General features: G+C 44.9%; 1 protein-coding gene across 1 annotated transcript in view; it reads left to right on the plus strand.

Annotated features, from left to right (window-relative positions):
- Window positions 1–10272, plus strand: part of LOC106593683 (E3 ubiquitin-protein ligase TRIM47) — a 59125-nt gene that overhangs the window by 22862 nt on the left and 25991 nt on the right. The gene's annotated exons all lie outside the window — the stretch shown is intronic.

Raw genomic sequence — 10272 nt, forward strand, 5'->3', positions numbered from 1 at the left:
ACTGGATCGCTTGAAGGTAGCCAACTGCAGTGTTAAAACGACCTACCTAGAAACGGTGAAGACGTGGCTACAGCACATTACAGGACTCTCTGTCAAGCCAGTCGAATGCCCCGAGTATCACAAGTGTAACCCTTGCGAAGCAGCCTTCTACAGATACCCCTTGAACCTCCAGGCTAACACAGGGTGTATCACGGCCATGCTCGGTGGATCGCTCATATGCGAGGCCAAGCGTTCTGACACAAGCAAGGTGTCTGATGGTGATAATGAACATGGGTCCACTCACGTTAGAGATGCCAACACGGAGGATCATCACAACCAGGTCCCCCTAACCCAAATCGATTCCTCGTCTTACACAGAGATCATTTCACACCCCTACCAGCCTTTCAACAAATGTTTGGCCAACTCCAGGGTGCTGATAGCTCACTATGCAGACTGTACCTTGGTGAACCGATCTGGAAAGCTTTTAGCTCACTGCATTATAGACTACTGCTTACCCCGCTACATGTACAGTTCTGCCCTTGGCTCCCACAGCCTGGGTGATTGCAAAGAGCACTTGCTCACCTCAATCACCTCAGTCAGACAGAGGTTGAAGAGGGCAACCATGGCTTTCAACTCGGTAATGAACAACTGTCCCGAACACATGATACCCGTCTGCGGTACTAGTGAGTTGGAGCACCTAAGGATAAACAGGGAAACGGTGGCGCGTCTGCCCGGTGAGAAACTCGAGGTCTGCAGCAATGTAATCACCAAGGACATATCCCTACAGCCCAGCGATGTCTACAGGAACCTAAGTGCCTCACTTGGGAAAAGGCTCACGGAAGCCATACCGGAAGGCATACTGTCCCTTGTCGACAACGACTCTTGCTCTGCCGCCTCCATCTTGCTTTCATTGCCGATTGTCATGTTGCAAGACGCTGGGATCACATACTCTACTACCGGTAGGATTTCCATAGTGAGAAGCGAGCTGTGCGAGAGGACTCTAGTTGACCTGGCAGGCCTTCTGTATCAGACTGTACTCATGTTGCAGATACAGACCCCTGACGCTTTCAGCTCTGGGCCCGTTATGTACCCAGAATCTGTTCTTTGCATCATGCCGTACTGTTGCGCCGACACAAAAGTCATGAGAACCTGGATAGAGACATTTAGGGAGAAAAAGTGGATCGCCCCTGTCCGGGCTAAGCTCGGAAAGAGGAGCCGTCCTCTCTCTGACTGCAGCAGGGTGGTTACGTATCATTGCACGGGTTGTAAAAACTTCTACAAGGACCTGTTCACCAACAATATCCCCGGTCACAGGCTTATCCAGCGTGTCTACGGCGAAGACAAGAAGAGACGGATAGGACGGTGTGTCAATGAAAGACGGTGGCTCTCGTGATCCTTACCCGGCCTGGCATTGCTTATCGCTCTCCTCAACGGTGACACTATTCAACATTTGCCTGAACGTAGACTGAGACAAAAATTACCGTATATACCATTTCGTATACATGCATCGAGTACAGACCAGTGATAGTTTACCTTTAGCATCCCAAGCACGGATAAAGATGTCTTTCAGTCAGAAGGAGTATGTGTTCACCCACACAATGAACAAGGTCAGTGAAGCACATCAGCCTACCATGTTCAAGATTGACTTGCAAGGGCTCATACCCTTTGGAGACTGCAGCACTCTGTTCATCATTGACAACATGACAGTTACCGCATACAAGCAAGGCACCTTCGACAAAATACCAGCCAAGTTCACTGTCCTCAATGACAACAAGACAAGGGTCCTGACTAACGATCCATCTAAACTTTCATCCCAGTGGAACGTTGACATTAACGGTGGCTCCTGTATCAAGATAGCTGGCACAGACACAGTTCCTTTCAATCGAACCCTATCTGTGTATGATGACGACAACAGGCAGGCTCCCATCAATGTCTTAGCCTTCATGATGTCAAACAGTCTCTGGGCATTGGATAGCGCAAAAGGAGCTTTAGACATTCTAGTTGCTTCTGCCTGAGGGGAGTTTCAATTCACATGCGGCCTGTGTTCAACAATAGGTCTTGCCAGGGTTATCATGGGACCCAGTGAAATATCATCCTGTAACGGCCGTCGTTCAAATGAGACCAAGGTGCAGCGGAGGATGTGTTGATCTTCAGGAATTTATTAAAGAAAGAACACGTTAGACAAAAACAAGAACAGCCAAACAGTCCTGTCAGGTGCAAACACTAAACAGAAACAATTACCCACAAAACCCAAAGGAAAAACATGCTCCTTATGTGTGACTCCCAATCAGCAACAACGAGCTTCAGCTGTGCCTGATTGGGAGCCACACACGACCCAAAACAAAGAAATACAAAAACATAGAGAAAGGAACATAGAACGCCCACCCAATGTAACACCCTGGCCTAACCAAAATAAAGAACAAAAACCCCTCTCTATGGCCAGGGCGTTTCACATCTTTTTCTTTTCCCCAGTGTGCAGACAGTTACGTCTGCATACCTTCTCATCACCTCAGCACTGACAAGGACTATGATGCTCTCAGAAATGTCCTAGCTCTTTTGTGATCTGCCTGCCTTGACGACCTTGGGATTCTCCACAGAGTCACTCAGGAGATGGCCAAGACCTCGACTGTACATTTTTAGCCCTTGTCATGTAGTCCATCAACTCTCGTATATTGGAGAAGTGTAGATTGGCCCCACATCAAAACCCAGACCTGTCGAACATCACTTTGTATCCCTTTCCTTTCCCAATGTCAAAGAGGTATCCAGAGCAGTGTTCATCCATGTAACATATTGCTGCAGCAGGATTGCTTTTTCCATTTGCATACTTTTTAGGTTGTTTAACAAGGCAGTGTGCTCACATGACCCTGAGGACCTTCCATTCGGTGACTGCCCAAAAGACAGTCCCCACCATGCACTCTTTAGTGACTGTATCATGGTATGCATCTCTTCCACTACACGTATGCAAGGGAACTCACTTTGACCACCAGGTATGGATCTCGGTCTAGCCATCAGGTACCCTCCTGGGTATTTTACAATCATGTCCTCTATAATGTTTGCAGGTTGACTGTATTCCCATTTTAGGAAGTCGGTACATTTGTAACGGCCTCCTATGACATATATGGCGAATGAAATAATAACATAATCATCTGTCTTCATCATACATGAACACACTCCTCCGGGCACCGCTCCACAGTATTCTGATATGGCAAAAGCTCCAGCATTCACATCGGGTCTATTCAGGAAAGATGTCATTTTTTGCTCAGACACAGAACCCCACCAGTTGTCACCCAGTGACTCTACAAATGAAAGTCGTGATCTATCCAATAGAGGCCAGTTTCCATATGTCACTTCCATTCCGGCCATTTCCAATAGACACTTGCTGTTCTTCCCAGTGCTGAGACAGGCTAAGTGTGTTCATATACAGGAACAGACCTTGCTATTTAACTGCTTTCCTGTGATAGTTTGTTGGGTAAACACCCGGGGGTTGGGTTTATCCAAGGCTTGCTTGGATCAATACCCCAGAGCTGGAAGAGAGAGAGAGAGCCACATTATGCTAAGTGGTAAATGGGTTGCTAAGCACCCCTAGGTTGAATACACACGAGCGGTTGAGTAACAGTCCACTGATGAATAACCAAGATATTGTGCCATGAAGGGACTCGTGTTAGATAATACAGACACGGCTGAATGAGCAGGCCCAGCCATAATCACTTTCTGAATGAGCAGGGCAGAGTTGATAACACGACCTCGGAAAAGGAACAGGGGGGAGAAGAAAAACGCTTGCTTTGTTTTTTCTATCTTTTTATCTCGTGTGAAGTATTTGGCTTTCCTTATGTGTGGGTTTGAAGTTCCACACCCAGAGAAAAGGGGGATGGTTGGGATATATTTAATTAACAGCGTCTCATCCCGTCAGCGGGATCAAAATCCAGCGAAAAATCATATCGCCATTAGCATAACAAAATTTAATAATTTGAAAAAATAAAATAAAATAAAAAAAACATTTTTTTTTTTCTTTTATAGATACACCTCTCCTGAATCAACCCACGTCGTCCGATTTCAAAAAGGTTTTACAGGAAGAGCAAATCATTAGATTATGTTAGAGGAGTCCATCGTAAAAAGCAGCAACTTAGCCATTTTCCGACCAACCACAAGCATCACAAATAACCAAAAAACAGCTAAATGCAGCACTAACCTTTTACAAACTTCATCAGATGACACACCTAGGACATCATGTTACACAATGCATGCATTCTTTTGTTCAATAAAGTTCATATTTATATATGAAAACAGCATTTTACATCGGCGTCTGACGTTGACTAACTATTTTCCCGTCAAAAGCATCCGATGAAACAGTGCTACAATTTAATGAATTACTATTCGAAAAAATGTTTAAAATGTAATATTGTCATTCTAAGATTTATAGATGAATATCTCTTGAAAGCACCTGTCATACCAGATTTAAAAATAACTTTACTGGGTAATCACACTTAGCGATAAAAGGGGATGCGATACTCAGAAAATGAGCTGGTAAATACAGCTCGGCGCCATCTTGGAACAATCGCAAATCACATCTAATGTTGTATAATATTGTCAATAATCCCTTACCTTTAGTTGTCTTCATCGGAAAGCACTTCCAGGAATCCCAGGTCCACAACAGATGTATTTTCGGTCGAAAAAGTCCATCCTTTATGTTCCATTAGCTTGCTGTTGTTAGCGCTTCTGAAGGCAGTATTCCAAAGCTCTGCCGGCCGCGGGACAGCCGTGTCGGAAAAAAGCAATTTTTTCCCATTTAGGTTCGTTCAAACATGTCAAACGTTGTATAACATAAATCTTCGGGGCCTGTTTCAACAAGAGAGCCAATAAGATTCGAGGGGGACGATTTCAATGTGTTTCAAAATGTTTCCAAAGGTGGGGGTAGACAGGGCCGCCGGCTTCATAATGGTGATGGCCCTCACGCTGTGACCAATTTCCAACGCGTCTCATTCACTGAGTTTCGACTGTAGAAGGCTCAAAACACTTTGTAAAGACTGGCGACATCTTGTGGAAGCAATAGGAAGTGCTCAATAAACGATATCTCACGGTGTGATTAATAGGCAACGTGATGAAGTTGAGTTCGCAATTCAGAATTCCACTTCCTGTTTCCATCTGTCTCGGGGTTTTGACTGCCATATGAGTTCTGTTATACTCACAGACACCATTCAAACAGTTTTAGAAACTTTAGGGTGTTTTCTATCCACAGGTATTAATTATATGCATATCTTAGCTTCTGAGTCTGATTAGTAGGCCGTTGAAAATGGGCACGGATTTTTTTCCAAAATGCGCTGTGGCGCCCCCTATCCTAGGGTAACGTCAAGAGGTTAAACTAGGTGTGGTGCATAGCTTATGAATATGTTATTAAACATAACAGGTTTGTATTGTATTGACATAGATTGAGCAACCTATAATAGAAGTGACTAAATGGAGGGTTGGTCATAGGGGCTAGTCTGTATGGACCGTTTGAGACTGGGTTGATCGCCACTTGTCTCCACTGGTCTCCTCCTTCTCCCTCTTGTTACATCCATTGTGCTCATGCACAGGTCCTGTGCTGTAGGAAAGGGTCTTGGTACAAAGGACACTTTTACAACCGTTGTCATATGGTCCAGCAAACTTGTCATTGAGTTAAAGTGTATATCTGTATCAAGCACAAACCCCGAATTATCAAACGTGACCTTGTATGGTTGTCCTTTTGCTGTTACAATTTCAAAGAGGTATCCACATTCCTCTTCATCCATATAACAGATCGCTGCAGCTGGCTTGGGGTATTCGTCTTCCATCTTTATTAGGTCCTGTATAACTTCAATGTGCTTTGATGACCTTGGGGAACTGCCCGTTGAAAGCCCCCCCACCTCCCTGCATCTCACCAGAGTAGGCCGTGATGGCAATAGCTTCTACAGTGACTTCGGGTCTATTTAGGGATGATATTAGCTGCTCTTTAGAGACGGAACCCCACCACTTCTGAGGCCAGTTGCCATATTTCCTTTACTTAGAGACACGGAGTGAGTCGAATTGTCTTCTCCCCACATAGGCCATCTTCTAATCAGTAACCCTAGTTTGCTATGTGTGTGTGTGTGTGTGTGTGTGTGTGTGTGTGTGTGTGTGTGTGTGTGTGTGTGTGTGTGTGTGTGTGTGTGTGTGTGTGTGTGTGTGTGTGTGTGTGTGTGTGTGTGTGTGTGTGTGTGTGTGTGTGTGTGTGTGTGTGTGTGTGTGTGTGTGAGGCATCAGTGTCTCCGGAAGGGAATAAATAGTGCAGCAAACACCAGACTCCCAGCAGGTAACAGTAAACAGACACATTGAAAGCAATGAATAAGCTTAAACCATTTGATAAAGCACACACACACACACACATCGCCGTCCTGTAGATACGACTCCTGAGTTGAAATGGTATCAGCGCTTTCGGCTGAGTCGACCGTTGAATATGATGTGTAGAAAGAATGGTTTCCAGGGTCCCCATCTGCCATAGTAGCGACTTAGATGTAATCAAAGGCACGTATAGATAGAGAACCCTGCCCTGTTGCACAAGAAGGACACCATTTACACAGTCCACTGAAGTGTGTATATGCACACATGCAAATGGCACTCGGTACATAAGCACACATCTGTCAATACCACATAAACCGATCCCAGAGAGGCCCGAGTCTACAGGCAGTTTGCTGAGATACACTTAGCGCCTCCAGTCCTCACACACTCAGGGGGTAATATCAGTCCATTAGCCTGACACACAAAAAGAACACCACGTTGGTTAGATAGGTTTCAACAGAGCCATTGCCAACCTCTGAAAAGCTCTCTGACAGCAACTCTCTTTGCTCTCTAATCAAACTCTTAGGACAACCTAAGCTTAGCCCCTATCCTCGTAACTCCATCGAACACCTCAGGATACCACAGACTGCACTTTCACTAAGGCTATGGCAGGCTGGTACGACTGCCTCCTCTTGAAGGACAGGACCCTGACAGATTACGAGAAGGAAAAGCTGGACCGTGTGAACGTGAGAGCCGGCAGCGCCGAAGGCGGCCATGTGACGATAGGCCCAAGGGACAGTCTCTTCACCGGACCCATGTATGTGCCGTTAACGCACTACCACCATCTCGACGCCCTATTAGCCATCATGGCGTGCTACGTCTCCCCGAGAGTGAAAAGTTTGTACGATTATCCCGTGAGACATGTTCACATTGAACCAGGGCAGCTGCTCCATCACGCATCACAATCCCCTGTCAAGTCAACGTGGAGAGGAGAAGAGTAAGCAAAGTATAGATACGATAAGGGTAAAAGAGAATATTACCATCCTATTCACACTACACCCACAAGTGGAAAGACACTGGTCCACCCTGGACTTGGTCCCCCCATAGCCTTATGCGGCCAGGGACCACAGCCAGCCCTCAATACATGGACTCCACCGCTAGCTACCAAGACCTGAGGTTCATTTCAAAGCATTACACATTCACTGTACAGCATGTATGCACTATGGTGATGACAAAGAATATGAATAAAAAGCTCAACAGCCGTTCTCACAGTTCAGTGCCATGTTGTTACATTGACTATTCATCTCTACCCCTACACCTGTCTTTCACTCATTACTTTGCAAGGCATACCTCGCAGTGTTTCATATCCCACATAGGAATATGCACTCCCAGCACTTACAGAGACGAGTGGTAGCACTATGGATCACGTTCCCAACCCTATTGCAGGTATAACTTAGTGTTTACATTGGGAGGGAGAAATGTAGCACATACCCCTGACAGACATGGTGAATTAGTCAGTCCTAGCAAGCAAAACTCCCGAATGCACTCTGTGACACTGAGACAGAATAGCATATTGTAGCCTAAGTCAGGTGCATGTATTATAGACACAGAGATAGTTAGGCAGGGAATAGGAGGACAGTGTGTACGAGAGACAACCCAATAAACATTGGGGCGAGGTGCAGCAGCTATTACCTACATTGGATAAAGCAGGACATTAAACCAACAGTAGGGGGGAGCGACGGGAAGGTACATTTCCAAACACACCGGGTGACAGGAAGGTCAGGAATACTACTATCACACTCACCAGACACAGTGTTCCTAACCAACAGATATGTTATTTATATAGTTTTAGAATACTTTTAGAAATAGTTAGTTGATTACGGGGCCACCTGGCTGTTTGCGAACAGGGCCCTTGGTTGGAATGTGGCGCGTGTGAGTTCTGGGGCAGGACGTTCCAGTGGTATCCACCTGGTGGTAATGTGGTATAACAAATAAATGTAATAAACATTTTCAGTATTTCATTTTCTCTTTCTCATTTATTTTTCCTTTTTTGTTTCTTGTCCTTGGGTTTACAGTTCTTTATCAGAGTTTCCATTTCCTCACACACAGAGACATCCAATGTTCCCACTGCAGGCCATTTGGTGTTTAATTTTCTTGTGTGTTTTTCCCATTTCATAGAGATTTTATTATCTCCTCTTTACTTAGGGGGTGTCTAGTCCCTAATATCTCTACTGGTGTTGTATTCATTTTATCGATTGTCTACAGCTTAGCTATAATTGATTAAATCCTCCTTGCTATCTTCTTTTCCTTTTGATTTAATTCTTTGTGATGTCTATCCTTCTTATGTTTATTTATTTACTCACTATATCCTATCTTCTGGTTAATGATTGTTTTGGTCCTATTTTACTCTATCCTCAGCACTAGTTCCTATTTCACGGCTGGGTAGCCTGAGGCTGTTTTTCTCTACACAGCTTGTGCTTTATCCGTATGTTTTATCTTCTCACTTCACTCACCGTATATACTATATGTGTTTTGTTTAATACTTTTTATTATGTTCTGTGTATTTCACAGTGGTTACTTTAACACACTATTATGTCAATGTTTTATCTTTCCATAGCTTCTTTTGTCTGTTATCTATTGATTTTGTTCCCTCTTCCTTGTCAGTATAACCTCTCTGTCAACAATAACATATCTCTGACCTTACTGTTGACAAATGGAACCGGTCTCTAGTTGGGGGAAAGTGCTTGTCAGTATAACCTCTCTGTCTACAATAACATATCTCTGACCTTACTGTTGACAAATGGAACCGGTCTCTAGTTGGGGGAAAGTGCTTGTCAGTATAACCTCTCTGTCTACAATAACATAACTCTGATCTTACTGTTGACAAATGGAACATTCCACCCTAACATGTAGCTGGGAATACGTTATAAACTTCAGAATGTCAGTGTGTATGCTGAACCTACTTCCTCAGTAAATGGAACTATGTATGTATGGAAGGGGAAGCCTGCTATTATCTGTCTATACTATGTATGTATGGAGGGGGAAGCCTGCTATTATCTGTCTACACTATGTATGTATGGAGGGGGAAGCCTGCTATTATCTGTCTATACTATGTATGTATGGAGGGGGAAGCCTGCTATTATCTGTCTACACTATGTATGTATGGAGGGGGAAGCCTGCTATTATCTGTCTATACTATGTATGTATGGAGGGGGAAGCCTGCTATTATCTGTCTACACTATGTATGTATGGAGGGGGAAGCCTGCTATTATCTGTCTAGACTATGTATGTATGGAGGGGGAAGCCTGCTATTATCTGTCTACACTATGTATGTATGGAGGGGGAAGCCTGCTATTATCTGTCTACACTATGTATGTATGGAGGGGGAAGCCTGCTATTATCTGTCTACACTATGTATGTGATGTACAACAAGCAGTGCAGCAGTAATGAATGAGGAGGAAAGTGTTTCCATAGGTTTGTGTTGTTATTATTATTAGCGGCTTGGGTCTTTTTAATATCAAGGAATATTTCACTTCCTCTGTTCATAGGAGTAACAACATGAATTTGTCCATGAGGCAGAAGTAATGTGGTGCGACTCGAGTTTCGCCATCAGCTGGAAGACTGTGTCCCTTTTTGGTCAGTGTCAGTGGAGGAAAGAGAGAGTGGAGGGATGTTGAGAGACGGACCCTCAGTCTGCTGCTCTCTCCCTCTGCTGAGACTGACCCTCAGTCTGCTGCTCTCTCCCTCTGCTGAGACGGACCCTCAGTCTGCTGCTCTCTCCCTCTGCTGAGACTGACCCTCAGTCTGCTGCTCTCTCCCTCTGCTGAGACTGACCCTCAGTCTGCTGCTCTCTCCCTCTGCTGAGACTGACCCTCAGTCTGCTGCTCTATCCCTCTGCTGAGACTGACCCTCAGTCTGCTACTCTCTCCCTCTGCTGAGACGGACCCTCAGTCTGCTGCTCTCTCCCTCTGCTGAGACTGACCCTCAGTCTGCTGCTCTCTCCCTCTGCTGAGACTGACC

This window comes from Salmo salar, unplaced genomic scaffold (genome assembly GCF_905237065.1).
Source record: "Salmo salar unplaced genomic scaffold, Ssal_v3.1, whole genome shotgun sequence".
In the NCBI taxonomy this organism is placed as follows: domain Eukaryota; kingdom Metazoa; phylum Chordata; class Actinopteri; order Salmoniformes; family Salmonidae; genus Salmo; species Salmo salar.